The sequence below is a fragment of the Apodemus sylvaticus genome, chromosome 9, assembly GCF_947179515.1.
Source record: "Apodemus sylvaticus chromosome 9, mApoSyl1.1, whole genome shotgun sequence".
NCBI classification, from domain to species: Eukaryota; Metazoa; Chordata; class Mammalia; order Rodentia; family Muridae; genus Apodemus; species Apodemus sylvaticus.
Window position 1 is genome coordinate 113,393,235 of NC_067480.1, and position 19,978 is coordinate 113,413,212.

A 19,978-nucleotide genomic window follows, 5' to 3' on the forward strand; every position below is an offset into this window, starting at 1 on the left:
TCCAACGCACAACGCACAGCGGGGTGCAGAGACTGCCCGGTCGGTCTCGAGGGCTGGAAGTGGCACCTCATTCTCCCTCGCAGCCCCTCCCGTATGCCCCCAACTCTAATTTAGAGCGGGTTCCGGCTGGAAGCCCACGGGCGGCGCTTTCCCTAGGCCTGGCCGGGACTCCCAGGTGGGTCCCCGGCCCCGCCTGCGCCGGCCGGGCTGGGCCAGCCCCTGGGCGGCGTCACGGCAGCCGGGGAGGAGCTCGGGCGGGGAGCGCGCGGAGGCGGGCGCTGCGCGGGAGGGTCGCTGCCGCGGAACGCAGGCCGGTGCGCGCGGCCGAGCGGGCGGCGGCGGCGGCGACGGTGGTGGGGAGGGCTCGGCGGCAGGCAGGCTCGGGGCTCCCGGGCCGGCGGGGTCCGCCGGGTCCAATTGCGTCCGCTTGGTGGCGGGAGGAGGGAGCGGTGCAGACAAAGAGCGGCATCTGGGCGGGCGCAGCGCGGCCGCCGCCCCGGGACTTGCGCTGCTGCCCTCCGGCCTCGGCGTGCACTGTGCAGCGAGGTAAGGCGATGGCGGGGGCTGCAAACTTGGGCTGGTCCGTAGAGTTGGAAGAGAGGGGCGGGCGGGTCGCGGCCGCCCGCGGAGGGCCAGGGAGCGCGTACCCCTGCGCACCCGACTGGTGCCCTCGGCCCCGCCGCGGCCTGGCGTCCCCGGGCACCCGCACCTCGGATACACACCTTCCTGTGAGCCGTCGCCTCGTTCAGCCTCCGGCTGGCGTGGGGGGTGGGGCGCCCTCCGCGGGCGGACACCGGGGACCAAGGACCGACAGCCCTCGAGAACACTAGCAGCCCTGGCCTGCGAGCGGGCGTGGGACCGAACCGTGGCCAGGTCGCCGGGCCGGCGTGCCTAGGAAGAATAGCCTGGGATCTGAAGGCCACAGCGCTAGGAAGCGGGAGGCTGCGATGGCCGGGAAGAACTTCCAGTATTTAGAACTATTCGTGATCCGGCACAAAGCTGCTGTCACGTTCCATAAAGGAGGTCCTTGCCTCGGCGGCGCCGGGCGCTTTTGTGCCTCGTTCCAGTCCCTGCGCCTGGTCTCGCATTTCCACGACTTAAGCGTCCTCAGCCAAAGTTTTCCCCAGTTGCTCTGCCCCCTCAGTTTATTCAGGGCGATTTAAGCAAGTGGTTCTGCAAGAATTTGCTGTGTGACTTTTAATGCCCCGATGGCACCTCCCTTTTGAGCACTGTTAGCTTGGCATTGTGTGGAGAGGTTTGGTTTGCAGAACGCTGATATTTATACACAACAACGACTTTCCCAGAAGGTGTGCGCGGGTGGTGGTTAATGGATTGCAGACGTGACTTACAGTAGTATTGCGAACAGCTTGGGGCCCTGCCACCCTAGCCCATTCAGGTCGGCAGTTTCCTCCTTAGTTGGCTTTTCTTATTTTGCTAACAGGTTTAAGGACAACCAGGCCAAGTTTGCGTCTGTGTGTGGGATGAACCGGTCCGAGTTTGGGCTGGAGGTGCACAGGCCTGATCCTTGGTTGACCCAAAAAGAAACAGCTCATTGGCCAGTGGGCGTGGCTTGCTAGTACCCTCTCTCAGAGACTTCTCTGCTCCTCACCCAATACAGGCTTTTCTGCAGAGATTTTGAGGAGGAGTGAAAATAATTTTGGGTGTGTTTCAAGCCTGGGTTTTTGGTCTAGTTAGCAACAGTGGTTTCTAGTCTAAAGGTCACGACTCTATCAGAGCATCAGAACTGGGCTGTGGGCACTCCCTCCACTTCCCACGTGTTTCTACCTACAGACTTAGAATCAGGCCTTCCGTGCAATGTGCCTGGTTTGTGTACTGAAGGCAGTCAGTGGGCACATGGAGAAAGTGCACTTTAGACAGTTAAGGTTTTACACCTTCAGGCCTTTCCTAAGTGACCACAAGAGACAGTCCTCCCTCAAACTTTCTCACCTCCTGGTAGGTTAGGGTAGTGTTGACTGAAGAAAGTAAAGGTGATCTGAAGCTGAAATGAGAACTGTGTGCCGCTGTAAAGCTCTGAGTTACAGCCTTCTGCCTGTCTGGCCCTCAGCTTCTTAGATGGGCTTGAACAGAGCCAGTTTCAGGGTTGGAAGTTGCCTGGTGAGCTCTGGCCACTTGGCAGGTGATTTGCCCGCGGGTGGAGAGGCTGGCCCTTTCAAGTGGGTGGAGCTTATACAAGGTGGTTGCAGCCCCCTGGGGTCTGTTTTCTGTCCAGTCCCAGGCTTTCAGTTTTGCCTTTCCCGTTGGTCCATGCTTCAGTCTTCCCCTCTTTTGACCCACTCGCGTTCCTGACCTGTCTCGTACATTGGGGTACTGAACATTCCTAACCAACAGCAGCACCCAGGTGTTTGAGAAATGTGCTTTCATTCTTGCTAAGTCTTCCCAGATCTTTCCTTGTTGGAGCAGACTGAATGACCCCTTGAAAACAACCGGAGACTCACTGATTGCATCGCGACCTGGAGTTCTTTATTTGATCACTTGCATTAGCTTAATTTGCCCTGGCAAGACCAGGCTTGATTGCTCTGTAGGGCACACATGCTTCTAACCGACTGGCCTGCAGTGTGCATTGGGGCTGGCATGGCTTGTGGAAATGATTTTCTGATGTTCAAAATGAGCCTTAATGGCTGAAGAACACAAGATTGTCTGTTGCAAGTGCAGGGCAGTGTAGAGAGCAGTGTTTGGGAAAACTCTAAGCTAACTTTTCTTACAAAAGGACTGGGAGTCTTCCACAGAGACTTAGGAAATTAGTTTTCCATCCAGAAGGACTTCAAATGTTGCTTTGGAATTGTTCCTTTTTCCTAAAAATGATAGAAACATTTCTCAGGGTGTTTTCAAAGGACATAAGTGAAAAAAAAAGATGCCATTTGTGCTGTTATGTGTAAGTTAGGCAGCTCAGAAGGAGGTCAAAGCAGCTTTGAAAACAAACTATCAGAGGTATGCAGCCCTGCTGAAAATAATGCATTTCTTTAGGCCATCAGAATAGTGCAATTTTTAAAAAAGACTTTTTTATTTTTCAACAATTTACTTTGGTCAAATCACAAAGAACATGATGGTGGGCCTTTTTAGGGGCTCACATTCTCTTCATCCCAATTCCCACTGCACCTCCTGCCCTTTCCCTTGATATTCTCAGTCCTCCAGGCCATGGCAGTGAAGAGAGAAGTGTTCTTTAGATTGATGTAGCTGTGCCATGCTAGGGTCACAGTGGTATTCCCATCTCTGACTAGGCCTGTGGGAGTAGCCCAAGAGGGATCTTGTCCCTTTCCCAGATTTTATGGCCATCTTAAATTTTATTGTTTTGAAGGGCCATTTCACCATCTTCAGTCTCAACTAAGAGGTCTTCATTATTTTTTACTCTGATGTAGGCTGGAAGGTGCTGATCATACCATTTGATCCATAGTTCATGTGTGACAACACATTTCTTAACATCTTGGTGATTTCTGGCCTGTGTTATTGAGGTTGGTGATGAAATCGAATCTTAGCCTCTGCTGAGAGTCCCAACTACCATACCACAACAGACATAGCTTGGTCTCTAGGACTTTGAGACAGTGAGGGAATGTGATCTGGTGGCCTTTATTTGGCAAATTCTCTTGCACCGCAAGTCATTTGTAGTTCTGCAGTGAAACCTAAAAACAAAAACTATGAATTTCTTTTATACCCCCCTTTACACATCCTGAAGGTAATCTTACTCAATCCTTTTTGTGCACCTGCATTGTGACTTTGTGGAGCTAAACAAACCACACCCTTAGAAATCTGAGGTGGGACTGAATGGTTTTGTTATTGTGAGACTCCGTCTCAGGTCTCACTGTGTGACATCCTCAAACTAGATCTTTCCACTGCAGCTTCCTGAGTGCTGGGATTATAGGTGTGTGCCTAGCTTGAGTGTTGGAGTTTTTCAATAGATGAGACTGCCCATGTCAGCATGATGTGATATTTCTGGCCAAAGCTTTGGTTATGTTGCTAGGAAGTAGTTATTGATTAGTACTCCCTTTTCTACTGTCTGTATTTGGTAATATTTTTTTTTTAAGAAAAGAAGGTTCAAGTTTACTCAGAATTTAATTGCAGGTTGAAGATCTGTATCCTGAAAATCTGGTCTGCAAATTTTGTGACTTCATTTTTCCTTACAGCCAAATAGCATCCTACAGTATATGTGCCTCATTTTCCTTATTTGTTCATATGTTGAAGGACATTTGCCTGTTTGCATGTTGTGAGTAGGGTGGTAATAACCATGGCTGACGAGGCATCTGAGGGATCGGATGTCTGAGTCCTTTGGGCGTGTGCCGAGGACTGGGTCGTGTGTTAGATTTGTTTTTAGTTGGAATGCTTTTTCAGGGTTCTCCATAGTGATAGTTTGCATTTACACAGTAGTGAGTGAGGATTCCTCTTTCTACAACCTCACCAGCATTTGTTTTGTTGAACTAGGCCATTCTGACCATGTTGAGATGAAGTCTAAGAATGGTTAACATTTTTTGAGAAAACATTCCCAAAATAAAGCCTTTTTGAGCACCAACACAATATGACGCCATAAATGGAATATTCCACCCCTGACCTTGTGACAAATTGTCCAAATTCATGTGGACTAGAACTACTTAGATTACACTCAGGTGCACATATCAACTATATATGAAACACATGAATTTTTTGTTTTGACTTGGGTTTTATTTCCTTTAAGTTTAACAAATGCAGGGTAGATCGGGGTGGTAGTAAATAACAAATATATCAGCAGGATAAGCAAATAATTTACCCAGGAGTTCCACTTGAGGCTGATGTGTATGTGCTGCACATACCTCAAAGGCTGACGCACTTCCAGCCCCAAACCTGTTGGATGAGGAACATGGAACCTGTATTGCAATTTCTTTGTTTAAGACAGTTTTGGGAAATAGATACACTGGCTAGCCAGTTATTAAAGGAAGACCCAAACTGCCAGATAACAAGATAAGAATAAGATGTCAATGAATTTTGTAGTTTACAAAGTACATTTTGCTTGCTCATGTTTAGTGTTCTGCATAGAATGACATTTGAGTCTGACATCAGTGTGAGAAAAATGTTAGGGTTGTAGATTGTGGGCTTAGGTTGAAGGCTTATTACTCAGTGCCCTGTCATCTCTCAGAAGGCAGCAGGTGAGGGTTACTGAGTCCTGGAGCATTGTCATAGCCCTTGGGTGTTGTCTTAGTTGTAGTTTCTGTTGCTGTGTCGAAACACTATAACCAAAAACAACTGGGGCGGGGAAGGGTTTATTTATTTATTTGCTTACTTATTTCTGGAAGCAGGAGCTGAGGCAGAGAGCACGGAAGCTTGCTTCTGCTGGCTTGCTCAGCCTGCTTTCTTACTCAGGGTCACCATCCCAGGGTTGCCCTTCCCACAATGGACTGGGCTCCCCCACAGATGTGTACTAGGCTGTGTTTCAGGTGTGTGCACATGTGGTTGGGGCAGCTTACGTGGGCCTGCAGAAGAAGAAGAAGCGTTTGTGTGGAGGCAGGCAGGAGATACGGCAGGCAGCGACTTTGTGTCCTTGCTTCGTTTTTAGGAGCTGGGGTTGCCTGGAAGGTCTCCTTGTGTCCAGGGTATTCATTCCTGCTTAGTGTGTGTTCTGGCCTGCTTGGTCTGCTGTAGTGGATGCTGCAGTAGGGGGCTGAAGCAGAGGAGGGAACGTTCTCAGCGTTCTGGAAGCAGGAAGACCAAAGTTATGTTGTCTGATGAGGAGGGGTCTTCCTGCTGGCCCTCTTGTCTTTAGTTGGCAGCTTTGTTTTGTTTGTTTTAATTTGTCTATTATAGGTGTAAGGGGTTTCTTTTGGGCCCTTGTTGCCTTAGGAAGGAAGTAGTTCTTTTAGATAAGGTTCTCATTCTTATTACCACCTTTAATTGTCACCTTCCCCCACTTACAATTTCTTTTAAAAGAAATTGTATGTTTGTGATCGGCCGCCTGTCTGTGTGTAGCTGGATGCACGTGAGTGCGGGTGCCTGCAGAGCCCAGAGAGTGTGTTAGATGCCCCGAAGCTGGAGTTAGTCAGTTCTGAGCTGCCTGACATAGGTGCTGAGAACCAAACTTGGCCTCTGTGAAAGCAGTCTGAGCTTTTAACTAGTAAGCGTCTCTTCAGCCCCAATATGAGACTATTGCTTATCTTGGAGATGGAGGACTCACTATGAATCTCTGGCTGGCTTGAAGCTCACTGTGTAGACCGTGTGGCCTCAAACTCCCAACATATCTGCCTACCTCTACCCTCCAAGTGCTGGGACTAAAGGTGTGCACCACCATTCCGGGCTTCAAGGCTTCAACTGTCTTCTTTAATGGTGTGTCCAGATACATTTGGTCTTCAGCATCTGTGGTTTTGGCCAATTGCAAAACCTTTTTTTTTTTTTTTTTTTTTTTTGGTTTTTTGAGACAGGGTTTCTCAGTGTGTGTTCCAGGACAGCTACACAGTAGACCAGGCTGGCCTCGAACTCAGAAATCTGCCTGTCTCTGCCTCCCAAGTGCTGGGATTAAAGGTGTGCACCACCACTGCCTGGCTAATTGCAAAACATTTATCTTTAGTAAATATATACAATTTTGTTTTGCTTTGTTTTTTTGTTTTTTGAATTTTTTTTTTTTTTTTTTTTCGAGACAGGGTTTCTCTGTGTAGCCCTGGCTGTCCTGGAACTCACTCTGTAGACCAGGCTGGCCTCGAACTCAGAAATCTGCCTGCCTCTGCCTCCCAGAGTGCTGGGATTACAGGAGTGCGCCACCACTGCCTGGCTATGCTCTCCATATTTACTCTCTCACTTGCTCTTCACGTGCTTACTCCTTGCTCTCTACATGCTCTCTACACTCTCTCTACATGTTCTCTACATGCTCTCTGCATGCTCTCTACATGCTCTCTACACGCTCTCTGCATGCTCTCTACATGCTCTCTACACACTCTCTACATGCTTTCTACACGCTTTCTACATGCTCTCTACATGCTCTCTAATGCTCTCTACACTCTCTACATGTTCTCTACATGCTCTCTACACCTTCTCTACATGCTGTCTACATGCTGTCTACATGCTCTCTACACGCTCTCTGCATGCTCTCTACACGCTCTCTACATGCTCTTTACATGCTCTCTACATGCTCTCTACAGTCTCTCTACATGCTCTCTACATGCTCTCTACGTGCTCTCTACACACTCTCTACATGCTCTCTACACGCTCTCTAATGCTCTCTACACTCTCTCTACATGCTCTCTACATGCTCTCTACACTTTCTCTACATGCTGTCTACATGCTCTCTACACACTCTCTACATGCTCTCTACACGCTCTCTACATGCTCTCTACACACTCTCTACATGCTTTCTACATGCTTTCTACATGCTCTCTACATGCTCTCTACATGCTCTCTACATGCTCTCTAATGCGCTCTACACTCTCTACATGTTCTCTACATGCTCTCTACACCTTCTCTACATGCTGTCTACATGCTGTCTACATGCTCTCTACACGCTCTCTGCATGCTCTCTACACGCTCTCTACATGCTCTTTACATGCTCTCTACATGCTCTCTACAGTCTCTCTACATGCTCTCTACATGCTCTCTACGTGCTCTCTACACACTCTCTACATGCTCTCTACACGCTCTCTAATGCTCTCTACACTCTCTCTACATGCTCTCTACATGCTCTCTACACTTTCTCTACATGCTGTCTACATGCTCTCTACACACTCTCTACATGCTCTCTACACGCTCTCTACATGCTCTCTACACACTCTCTTCATGCTCTCTGTATGCTCTCTACATGCTCACCGCCTTCTTCTTGCCCCAGTCTTTTATCGATACTCCAAAAACAGATTAAAAAAAGACATTGTAGAATCGTTGCCAAATCAAATTCAAAAGAATAACCATGTCCCACAAAGACTCAAGAATTACAATTGTTCCCCAAAGCTTCAAGCTTCCCTATTCTAGGCCTATAGCCAAAATAATAATAATTGCAAACTTATCATTATTTAAACTTTAGCTTATTTTACTTCAGAGCTCAGAGCTCCAAGGCTAGATGCTTGTATTTCCTTATAAAACTCTAATGATAAATGACATGGGCCAAGCTGCCAGGCAGTGGCCAGAAAGAACCAAGTTAACCCTTAACTCCGTAGCTCCCCTTGCTTTCCGCTTCTGCACCTTGCACACAACAACTCTCCTAAGAGTCCCAGTGTTTGGACTTAGTTTTACTAATATAAGATTCTACATATTCTATACTTGCTTATCCAGGAACCACTGTCAAATGTTGTATAAAACTTATTTCATAATTTTCATAGTTTTTTTCCTTCTTTGGGGTCCCAATGTTGTCTCTAAATCATTTTCTAATAATTTCGTCAAATTTTCTTTGCAAGTCAAGCATTAATCTGGAATTGCCATTGTTCAGTTATTACATTGTTTCCAAGATGAGAACACACTGCATGTACCTGGGCCATTTGGAATGTGCTGTGCTGTGCCCCATGCCCCCGTTGTTAATTGTTTAAGAATCATTGCATCAGGGAACATCTAGTTTCACAGAATTCGCCAGAGCAGGAGAAAGAAGTAAGATAGAATAGTCAGATATAATAGAATAATTATGCAGACCAAGGCCAACTGAAAGACAGTTATGCACAAATGAAATCTATACAGGCGTTGTCCAGGGCTAAGGTTAGGAGAAATGGGAACAATGGTTGTTACAAAGAGCTGCTGAAATGTCTCCATCCAGGCCTACTGCAGGCAGTCCCTTATTTCAGATGGCGGGTCCCCTGGGGGGATGTGTGTCCTGCTTCTCAGGTTCCTAGACGACATCCTTTTTTGACAAGGAGCTGCTGTGGGTTTCTGAGATGCCTCCATCACAGCCTACAGCAGGCGGTCCCTGTCACTGTTTGCTGTCCCCAGCAGATGTATACATAATCTAGAATGTGTGGGGTGAAGTTCATAGGTGATACAAAATGGTTGTGTAAGGTTACGGAAGTGATGCCAACATCTGAGGATTTGGGAACGCCGGTGGTTCTGGAACCAGTCTTCCATGATACTTATGGGGGATGGTATCATTGTATCATTATTTGAGGGTTAGAACTTCAGGGTGTGAATCTGAGGCTACAGTTCCATGTGTCACAGTATAACTCTGTCTTCTCAAATGGTTAGTCTTAGGACATACAGTTGCTTTCAGCACCCAGGTCTGGAATCTATTTTTCTCTGAGGACAACTGCCAGGGATGGTTTCAGAATAGCTAGAAGTAAAAAGAGACTGTCAAGTCATCGAGTCTAGCCCTCAAACCCCACGGCCGGTAAGAAGCATTGGCGCTTTGCTTTGAGGCTTTAAGCAGAGTGATTCAGCTCACTGTGCACACTTGTCCTCACCATGTGGTTTGGCTGTGGGTACTCACTGTGCTTTTTTTGTGTTTCTTCTCTATGAGGACTCTCATAAATACAGCGGAGAACATGGTGGGTTTTGCATGAGAAGGAACGCATTTGCTGATCTCTTGTGAGAGTAAAAGTGTGGGGCAGGGTCTGCTACCTCTGTGACAGGGCTGTGGTCCCGTGAGCCACTGAGTACTCTTCCTGGGCAGTGCATGGTGTTATTTGGTGAGACATATCTTGTGCTGTGTGTGTGTATGGCCAAGGCTAGTCTGTTGTTACAGGTGACCACATTGGAGAGTGGGGCTAACCTGTAACCACTCTCCATCCATACAGGTTTGTTCCGTCATGTTTCCTTTGTTGCTTCATTATTTTGGTGGTGTTCATTTGTTCATCCTCCCATTCATTCGTTGGTATGAACAAGTTGTCTTTCCTAATTCTTTCTAAAATCTTCAGTGTCTCAGACTTTGCCATCTCTGGCCTCGTTCTTGGGTACTGTCCTTTTCATCCTCCGCCAATCTATCCTTGAATTCCCTCTGTGTCCCCAATCTGGTTATCAGCCCTATTGATTCCTCCTCCAGAAGATTGCTTTCACTGACTTCTCTATTCTTTTTTTCCTTTGACTTTGATATCAAAACAGCTCCTGCCATCTGTTTTTTTTTTTTCATTCTTTGTGCCCTAACACTCAGCCGAAGCTGACGTCTTGCACTTGGTAAGTCTCCACTGCCCCAGGATCCATCTCCAAGATGTTCCAAGTCCCTGGTGCAACAGATGTGGACCTACACACTCACTTATTGTCTTTGTTCTCCAAAACTCACTCTCCCCTAAGCTGCCGTCTGTAACCACATACCCACAGCAGTTTGCTATCTCTGGTCAGGAACTTCTCTTAGATGTTGCTGTCCATTGGGGCTGTTCAGGGCTAGCCCTAGACTGCTAGGCTGCTGTGTAGCTGTGGTTTTGCACAGAGTCCAGCAGGACCCTGCCTCTACTTTATGGGAAGAGAGATTGTCTGCAGAAAGCAGGGTGGGTGTGTGACTTTTAACGCAGTGTCTCCCTGTAAAGTCCACTTCAAGCCATCGTTTGTCAGGTCAGTGCTATTCCATTGAAATGCCATGTGAGTCACTCACCCATGTGAATGTCAGCCCCAGATGTTCAATCCGAAATGTTCTCAGGGCCACATTGAAAGTGTGAAAGGAAACAAGTGCTACTGTCATGCTTTTCTTTACCCAGTATAGCAAGTTTGGTCTATGTATATAGTCATTACAAACATAGTTAATGTGTGATTAGACTCTTTTTTAATTTGGTAAACTCTTCAGAATCCAGCATGCAAGGTATATTTAACAGCATGTATCTTTTCCTTCCTGGTGCATCACAAACCTTTTAGAAATGTGCTTTTATTGTAAAGATTTAAATTGTCAATGTAAATAAGTTTTTATATATTTTTGATCAGTGCTAAGTACTTAATCTATATGTAGGTATAGAAGCTAACATCATGTTTTACATGTCATGTCATGTGTGGTCTTTCACACTTATAGAAATGTGAGCGTGCGCGCACACACACACACACATACACACATACACATATACACACACACACACAGAAGCAGACATTGTAATTACTGTTCTAAGCACATTACAGGCAAAAACTCATTGAATTCTCTCAAGACCTGAACACGGCACTTTCTGCCTTTATTCTGGAAACAACAACAACAACAAAAACAGGGACTGGGTTGTCTGGCTCAGATCGCAGCCACTCAGTGGCTGGCCTGGAACTCCTGTTCTGACTGCCTCACCCTCCAAGCCAGGCCACCATACCTTTGATAAGATATTGCATAAAATGGAGCATAAACTTTCATGGTAGTTAAGATTTGAGAAATGTTGGAAGATAAAAAAAAATCCTTGGTAGGGAGTGGATCTTGGATATAGATTCATTCTGGAAACGACTTTATCAGCTCCATTGTGCAGGAGGCTCTGGACTTGGGAAGGACTTACTGCGCGAGACTGCTTCCGCGGCCTTGGAGGGGTAGCTCTGGAAGGCTACACTGTTCTTCTGACTACTCCTCCGCGCCCTCGGACATGTGTGAAGGTCTTGAGGATTTCCAAGTTGCCTCTGGCCTGTTTTCTGGTCATAGAAGGTGGGGTTGCCTCTTCGTCTTCACTCTCTGAAGCAGCTGCTCAGAGTCCCTTTGGGAACTATCACATGGGCTGCCACTCCAGGAGGGTGTGTGCTCTAGACCTTTCCAGACGTGGCCTTTGGTGTTTGGAGGTTACCAGACTCTTGGGAAGCCTTTTTCATGAGCAGATGAAAGTGCCTGGAAATGATACAGTCTGCCCATGTCTATCGATTTCCCTTCGAGGATGCACCTACATTTCAAAATGAATGAATTTTGGCTGAGGATTTAAGGATGTCTGTAAATCAACAAATATTTTAACTATATCACTTAGGAGCCTGGCTGCAGAAGCATGCGTGCTGGGTCTCCTTTCTCCCCTCTGTCTGCTGTGTCCATTTCATGGCTAATCACTTTACAAGCTGGTACCAAGCCTGTGTGTGAGAGGAGGACCAGTCAGGACTGATAATAAACTGTTCTTATTATTGTGTGTGATGGAAGCCAGCTTGATGGTGACATAAAACCCACAAGCTACTTTAGTAATTTTTAAATTAAAACAAACAACTTTTTTTTTTTTTAAAAGCAAGAAATAAAAGGATTCAGAAGGTTATGCTAGAAAGTTTCCAGAATCTTGGTAGGCTGATCAGTAAATTTAAAGAAACAAACTCAGCAGAATCTGGCAAGATAGATAATAAGTTGAGTCTTCTCTGTCTACTCATTTTCCCCGTTCTATGCTTTTGGGATTTCCCTTCACTTCTTCACTCCTGTGTGGTCCTCTGTTCAACCACTGGGCTTTTCTCTGTGGTCTGTTCACCTGCTTGCACACACTACCCTTTATGTCCCTGTTCTTAGTCTCCCTAGGATCTGCCTTGCCTGGCTCTATCCCTTCTGATCAGTCCTCTGCTTTGCCTGGACAGAACTGAAGCGTGTTTGATGAGCTGCCTGTGGGTCAAGAGTCTTGGTGTTCTTTTCAGACTTGATTGTGCCTTGTGTCTGATATACTCAGTCATCCAAAGAAAAGCTGATTCTGTCTCCAGTAGAACTGGAATCTCTTTTCAGGACGGTGTCTAATGGGTCAAGGCTCCATGCCTGCGGGAGAGAATATGTTTTAACATCCCGCATATTAGTACATGCATGGCTTCCTCTTCATGTTGGGATCTGACTTGCTGTTAGATTTGGATTGGGAAATAGAGACAATTTACTTTTGCAAATCCAAAAATCACTTTTTTTTTTTCAAGGTTAGTATCTTGAAAAACTTAATGGCGGCTTGAACATCCTTCACCCATGTCTTTAAAACTCATTGATTCTCAGCTGAGCGACTTTCCTGTGCTGACATTTGTTAATGTCTAGAGACACTTGTCACACTTAGAGGTGCTTCAGGTGGGTAGTGGCTACAAGCTGGCTGTTGTAATCCTATACCATGTAGGCCTGTCTCCATAGCCAAGAATTACCTGGCTTGGAATACCCATAGTTAACCAGCCTTGGGGTGAGTGAATGCAGTTTTCTCCACATAAGAGTTTAAGTTAGGTTGCTTTGAGAGAACCAATTTCATTCCTCCATTTTAATCAACATAGTGAAAATAATACATATTTAGAACTCCTGAACACCATTTGTACATCTGTGCCCTTAAATATGTAAAGGAGACACTTCTATGTAATTGACTCTTTTTTTGTGTGTGGAATAATTTCTAAATTTGTCAGTCTGCTTATCTGTGTCCAGTCAACATATTTGTGCCCCATACCTAGGAACAGCCGATTGTTGCATTGTGACACCTAACTGAGCGTGAATAAGGTCCCTTGCTCTCAGAAGGCCCACTGATGTGGGAGTGATAGGGCAATGGCTGATCAAAAGACATCTGTTTTCTTAGAAACTTTATACTGATGATTATCCAGAGAGATGTATTTTGTTATGACCAAAGTTCATGGGCTTGAGGGCTCAACCTGGTTTGTTTTGAGCTGGGCACATGCGTTAGTGTTTGGATGTTTGATGTCTGCTTTGTATGGTTCTTACCTTCTTCAAAGAGAGAACACAAATACCACAAATTAGACCTTAGGAAGGAGAAGGAAAGGGTAAATTCTAATTTGGCTGTTAGTTGCTGACTCCCAGCGTCTACACAACTACCAGCCTAGGATATGATGACTGTCTGAAATTTTTTTCTTCTTGTAAATAGGCTCTTTCTTGATCAAGCAGGGGGGTGGGGGGAGGACCCTAGAAATGTGGAGGAGGCTTGCTAGTTGGATTTGCCTTGTCTTCGTAGCTATCTATGTTGTGTTGGTTATTTCCTGTCCTGTCCTCTTTGACAGAATTTCTTATCACCATTCTTCCTGTTCTGTTACTAGGATGAATACCCTAGTAACACAGTGAGATTTCAACGTTCTGAGATCTTCAATGTATAGCCTGTCTTTTCTCTCCTCTTATCTCAGCTGGCTGAGGATCCTCTGGAAAGTTAATGGTAACTGTTGGGGAACACCGGGGACTTCTGAAATTATGTGGGCCTGAGCAATGTATGCATCTTTTTGTTGCCTATAGGCTGTTCAGTGCCCTTTCTTCTTGGAGGGTGGGTAGAAGGAATCTTCTGTTGTGAATTGGATGTTTTGTAGATGAAGAAAGTATCCATCTACTTGGGTCTGTGGGTTCCCAAGTGTGAATGCCTTTCTGGAGAGAGATCTGCAGTATGGGGATGCTTCTCGGAAGCTGCTGGCCCTGCACTCCCCTGTGCCTTGTCTCCTTCTGCCTGTAAGCATCTGCCTTAGGTGCGGGATATTTTGGCTTTTCATTATAATTTGAACTGTATTAAATTATATCATCCCAAATTTGATTAATAGGCTTATCTCAATTTGAATGTCTAAAGTCTTGATTCATATTCGGAGTAGAGATTCTTTTTTACTGATTTGGCTAGTTACAGAATTGTGATTTATCCACTTCTAATAGTGTCTTGTGTTTTGTGAAAGAGGTTGCCACAGTGTTTCTTACAGGACTGCCTTTGGGGCTTTTATACTTAGTGTGATGTAGTCCTTAATTGGTAGAATGTTTCCTTCAAGAAGCAGGAATAAATGATTGAAGGGCCCTGCTCTTTGTATCAAATCCTCCACCGTGGTTAAGGTTGGCAGTGGGTGGATGTAGAGGTGACAAATCCTGTTACTCTTCAGATTTCTCCTGGGGGGGGGTGGACTACTGTTGGGATTGTACTTTGCGTAAGCAATGTTCACTTAGTGAATATTTATTGATAGTGTCTGTGTGGGAGCCAGTCAGAGACCTACCCTCCAGGAGCCTGGGAACTAGCCTGGAGAGTTTTGTTTTTAGTCCACCCTCATTTCGAATCTTTAATCACATCTCCACATTTGCTTGAGAGGTGACTCCACAGAAAGTCTCTTCCACCCTCCCTAACACCAACAGAAATTAAAGGCATAGGCCACCACAGCCAGCTCCTGCATTAGCTTCTAATTTAGAGGAGGTTTATTCAGTCAAATTTCTGCATCTTGTGGAACAATGGATGTGGCAGATCAGCCCTGCCCAGCTGTGGCAAAGACTTGTTTTGTTTTCTCCTAGGTCTGATTTGGAAAGTACTTCCTTTGAAACTTAAAACTGTTTCTTACTTTAGTTTGGATGTTTCTTTTTGCATCAGCGTCCTGATTTTTTGTAAGTGTACCCTTTCAGACTGCCAATTTTTTAACTCTGGACATCACAAAGGTGGTCAGTAAGGCATTATAAAACTTTTCCAGCGGTGGACAGATGTCAATCAGCCTTTTTTTAAAAGTTCTGTTTAGCACAGACAAACAAACCAGCATTGCTTTTCAGTGCAAATAGGGTTTTGGTTATTCATACTGAAGCAGCCTTCATCTCCATTGGCTTCAGATGACATGGATTAATATAAAAGGTTTTTTTTTTTTTTTTTTTGTGAAATACTAGAATTAGGTAATGATAGACTGTAGCTAAAGCTTCTTGTTTCTCTTGAAGTTAATTTGAGAGTAAACCAAATTTAACTTGGAAATAGGAGGTTTGTGATGGATTAAAGGTAGAACAATGTTGGATTCCTGTAGTGGGAAATTGTTAAAATATAATACCACCCCACCAGGCCTCTGTTCGAAGTCCAGGCAGGTCCCACTCTTCTGACCAGCACCCTCTACTTCAAGTATCCGGTAAAGCATGACTCTTAAACTTGAGTAGTTAATCAAATTTATTTATGGTTATGAAACTCCCAATTACATAAGGCCAGTTTACAATGATAAGATCTTACCCCAATATTTCTAACCTTTCAGTACACCAGAAACACCTCTGATGCCATCTGGATCTGCGCCTCTTCTGCTCCCTCGTACAGCTCTCCTGCTCCCCCTCTCTCTGCCCCTCCTTCTCTTAGCTCCGCCTCCTCTCTGCCCTCCATTCACTGGCCTCTCACCTGACTGGATAGGAAGTATCTGGCATCAAATTCCTGGTTTTGGGCCTTGAGAAAGAGAGACTTTGTATTAAGTCCTTGTTCAGTTTCATTGAAACTTGCAAGTTTGCGTATACAGTCTATCATTTTATGTATCCAAGCATACACTGTATGTTCTATTGGATTTCCGTAATGTAATTCTGTTTTATTACGCTGAGCTATAATGTTCTTCCTCTGTCCTTCTCTCACTCCCTCCCTTTCTTTTAATTTGAAAAGTTAGTGTTAAAGTCAGGACCTAGAGCCCAGGACCTGAGCTTACTGACCAGAGCCCTTGCACTGAGCGGCATCCTCAAGCCTTTTTTTTTTTTTTTCTTGAGTATTGCGATTCACCAGCGTTATCAAAGTGCAGTTTGGTGCTGTTCAAAGGCCACCATGGTATTTTCTACATATGCTTTTATTTTATATTTACATTAGCATGCTTCTCGCCGTCCAGTGATCTCCAGATATAGCACAAGCTAGCTGTGACTTTGCTATGTAGCCCAGGCTTGGACAGGAGATCTTCATGCTAGCTACCCCGTGGGCCTGAATTACAGGTGTTGCCGCCACACCCATCTGTGTGTTTCAAAATGCTTTCAGATGACTGAGATGTAACCAGCACCACTTCCTTCACTTCGCTGTCTGGCATTGGTATAGGCCCGAGTCATACTTAACCATCAGTGTTGATACATGATGTTAACAAAAGCCTGAGCTGTGTTTAGATTTATATAATTAGTTCCTAACATCTGTTTTTCTGTCCCAGGACCCCACATTGCTTTTAATCCTGTCATCTTAGTTTTAACTGTCTGGTGTAGCTTCTGAGGCTTGGTTCTGGTGGTTCCGAGCACTTCGGGCAGGTTTTGAGGGTTGTTCAGTTTCCTCATGATAAGATTGGGGTTTCAGGTTTCGAGTAGAGAGGAGAAAGCTCCATTCTCTTCACATCACAGGTGCCACCCTATTTCATTTTTGTTGCTGGGCTAAAATATCCTGACAAAAAACAACTTCGGGGTGGTGGGAGATAAATTTTAGCTCATAATTCTAAGCCATAATTTTTCATTTTGGGAGAGTCAAAGCAGGAACTTGAAACAGCAAGTCATATCCCCAGGAGAGCAGAGAATCAGTTCACGGGTGCTTACTGCACAGCACATCGACTTTCACAGCAGTTCAGGGCCCAGTCATGAAGCGGCACTGCCCTCGTTCAGGACGGCACTCTCCATCCAGTTAAGGAAAATCTCCCGCAGATTCGCTTACAGACGTCGCTGTCTAGGCAATCCGTCCCTGAAACTCTCTACCCAGGTGGTTTTTAGATTGTACAAAGTTGACAGTTGCATACTGTCAGCATAGTTGGCAGCTGTATGGCTGAGGTACAGTTTTCTCTAATGTTGATTTTTTTGTTTTCCTTCTTTCCCTCTCTGGTCTTTGGGAAAAATCAGCTCTTCCACCTGGAGTGGTTCTTTTTTTTTTCTTTTTTTAAAGATTTATTTATTTTATGTGTTCACCATTGCTCTCTTCAGACACCCCAGGAGAGGGCATCAGACCCCATTACAGATGGTTGAGAGCCACCGTGTGGTTGGTGGGAATTGAACTCAGGACCTCTGAAGAGCAGTCAATGCTCTTAACCACTGAGCCGTCTCTCCAGCCCAGAGTGGTTGTTTCTACAGTAGCTACTTGAAACTCTTCCTGGGAGATGGTGTTCAGCTTTCCAGAGACAATTTCAGTGGCCATGGAAGGCATGGCAGCATGGCTTCTTGGCCCCATGGTGGAGGAGGGGATAGGGTTGTTCTTTAGCATATTTCTAGAATGTGGTTCCCGTGGATATGGAAAAGAATAAATTCTCGGGGCATGCTTTGGACTTAATGACTCATTCTTCTGAGACAAACTGGTCAGAAATCTGTGGAGATGAGTTTCCCAGTGATGCTGATCTGTACGGGAGGCTTAGGGCCTCTGCTATGGATTAGAGCCTGAGTCCTCATGACTTCGCTTGTGTGAAGGCCCTGCGTGGCTGTGTGCTCTGAGTCCTGAAGCTGCGGGAGCTTTTGGTCTCACAGCATGTGCTGGCTGGTCTTAGGTCAGTTGGACACACACATTGGAGTTATCTGAAAGGAGGGAATTTCAACTGAGACAAAGCTTTCATAAGATCCAGCTGTAAGGCATTTTATTAGTCATTGATGGGGGGGCAGCACCCATTGTGGGGGATGCTATCCTTGGACTGGTGGTCTTGTGTTCTATAACAAGACTTTGCTGTCTTTTCAATCTGTGCTTCTGTTGTAGGATGGACAAGCCAATAAGCAGCACCCCTCTATGGCCTGTGCATAGGTTTGTGGTTCCAGGTTCCTGTTTGAGTTCTTGTCCTGACTTCCTTCAGTGATGAACAGTGATACAGAAGTGTAAGCCAAATAAACCCTTTCCTCCCAACTTGCTCTTTAGACATGGTGTTTTGCTGCAGTAATATAAACCCTGAGTAAGTGCCCATCCTGCCTCCCCCCCCCCATTTCTACCACCTTGGTCTGGCTCCCTTTATATGAGCCTGTGCCCCTTCTTTCTAGATAGCTTTCCTTCTCAGTTTGATGGTTTTAGGCTTGCAGTAGATGAAGAAATGAATGACAGTTCTGAGACCTACTGTGGAAAGGTCTGGGCCACGGAAGGGAGACTTTGCTAAGTCTGTCAGAAAGTTTTGTTTCAAGGGAGGGAGGGAACCTATACCCCATGTAGACTGTGCTCAAATAAATCAAACCCCTAACAAATCTTTAGTTTGCAAGCGTATCCAGTGGCTGTGCTTGAGACAGCTTTACAGGTCTCAGGCATATCCCCTGTTTGAAGTAGGCTGACAGTGACCAAAAATGGTTCTGCAATCTTGGGGTCTAGGTGGTCCTTGTCTTTGGTATTGGTGTGGAGGCTCTGGGTAGGAATAGGGTGGGCACAGTGGTCCAAATCCAGTGTGGACTCCAGATTCCTCCAGATGTAGAGCAAGCTGTTATACAGTGTGTTAGTCTGCCCTGAGCCTGCTCTGGTTTCCTTTCCTGTCCAGCCTCCTGTCCCAGTGCCGTGGGAGGCTTTAAGTGTGCTTTGAGCGGTAACAGGCTCAGAAGCTGGCTTGGGAAACCTCTTGAGGACAATCTTTTTCACTATTGGCTTTCTGATATGAAGTTCTAGAGCAGGCTTTGTTGTTGGTTTTTGGGTTTTTTAATTTGTTTTGTTTTTGAGGGAGAAGAGTGCTTGGCCATTCTCTTGAGGAGTGTCTCAACACTATATGACTATATGACTATAACAAGGTCATAGTTAGGGCCTGGTAAGTTCTGTTTCTTGTTATTCTCCAGTAGTGGTATCATTTGTGTGTGAGGTCAGGAAACAACTTGGTCTTCTGCATCTCCAAAATGACATAGTTACAGAGCCTTAGTGCATTCATCTATGTGACTAGAACTTAACGGTACTGTATTTGTATATTAAAATGGCTAAATATAAATTCAATGATGTTTTTGAATTTGCTGTCTTTTCAATCTGTGCTTCTGTTATAGTTGATATCTTTTTTGATCTGCAGATATCACACCCACAGAGAGAGAGAGAGAGAGACAGAGACAGAGAGACAGAGACAAAGAGGGAGGGTAGGGGGGTGGGGCAGGGCGGGGCGAGGCGGCAGTTGCTGGAGACTTTGTTTTAACCAGTCTGATTTACTAGCACATGATTCAAACTCCTGGTCTCAAGTGATCTTCCCAAGTACTAAAATTACAGTTACGTGCCTCTGTATCTAGCTACATTTCTGGTGTTATTTATTTAATTTTTATTTTATTTACTTATTATTTAAAGCAAGGTCTTTCTAGGCAGCCCAAGCCAGTTATGTAGATAAGACTTGAACTCACAGAGATCTGCCTGCCTCTGCCTCCCAAGTTCTGGGATTAAAGGCATGGGCTATCATACCTAGTTTTATCTGGTGTTTTTCTTAAAGAAAGATCAGTACTAGTTAGAGATTACAGATATGAATTTCAGTGGTTTTGTGTGGTTATCACTTGACTCCATGACATTTATGGGGCTAGGGAACATTCAGGGCTGGCTTGTGGGACTGTCTGCTTTGGGGCTTTCCTGTCACAAGGCTGGTGAAAGCATCAGATGCCTGTGAGAGTGGGACT

The 19,978-nt window shown here is 45.4% G+C and overlaps 1 protein-coding gene across 3 annotated transcripts in view; it reads left to right on the forward strand.

Moving 5' to 3' along the window:
• Positions 1 to 279: 279 nt before the first annotated feature.
• Nck2 (NCK adaptor protein 2) overlaps positions 280 to 19,978 on the forward strand; it is a 146,385-nt gene continuing 126,686 nt past the window's right edge. The window contains exons 1-2 of one of the 3 annotated variants that reach the window (XM_052193281.1): positions 281 to 546; positions 18,126 to 18,241. The gene's annotated coding sequence lies outside the window, so the exon portion shown is untranslated. Of the gene's footprint in view, positions 547 to 18,125; positions 18,242 to 19,978 lie in introns of all 3 variants that reach the window. The other 2 variants (XM_052193282.1, XM_052193279.1) reach the window with 2 other exon arrangements.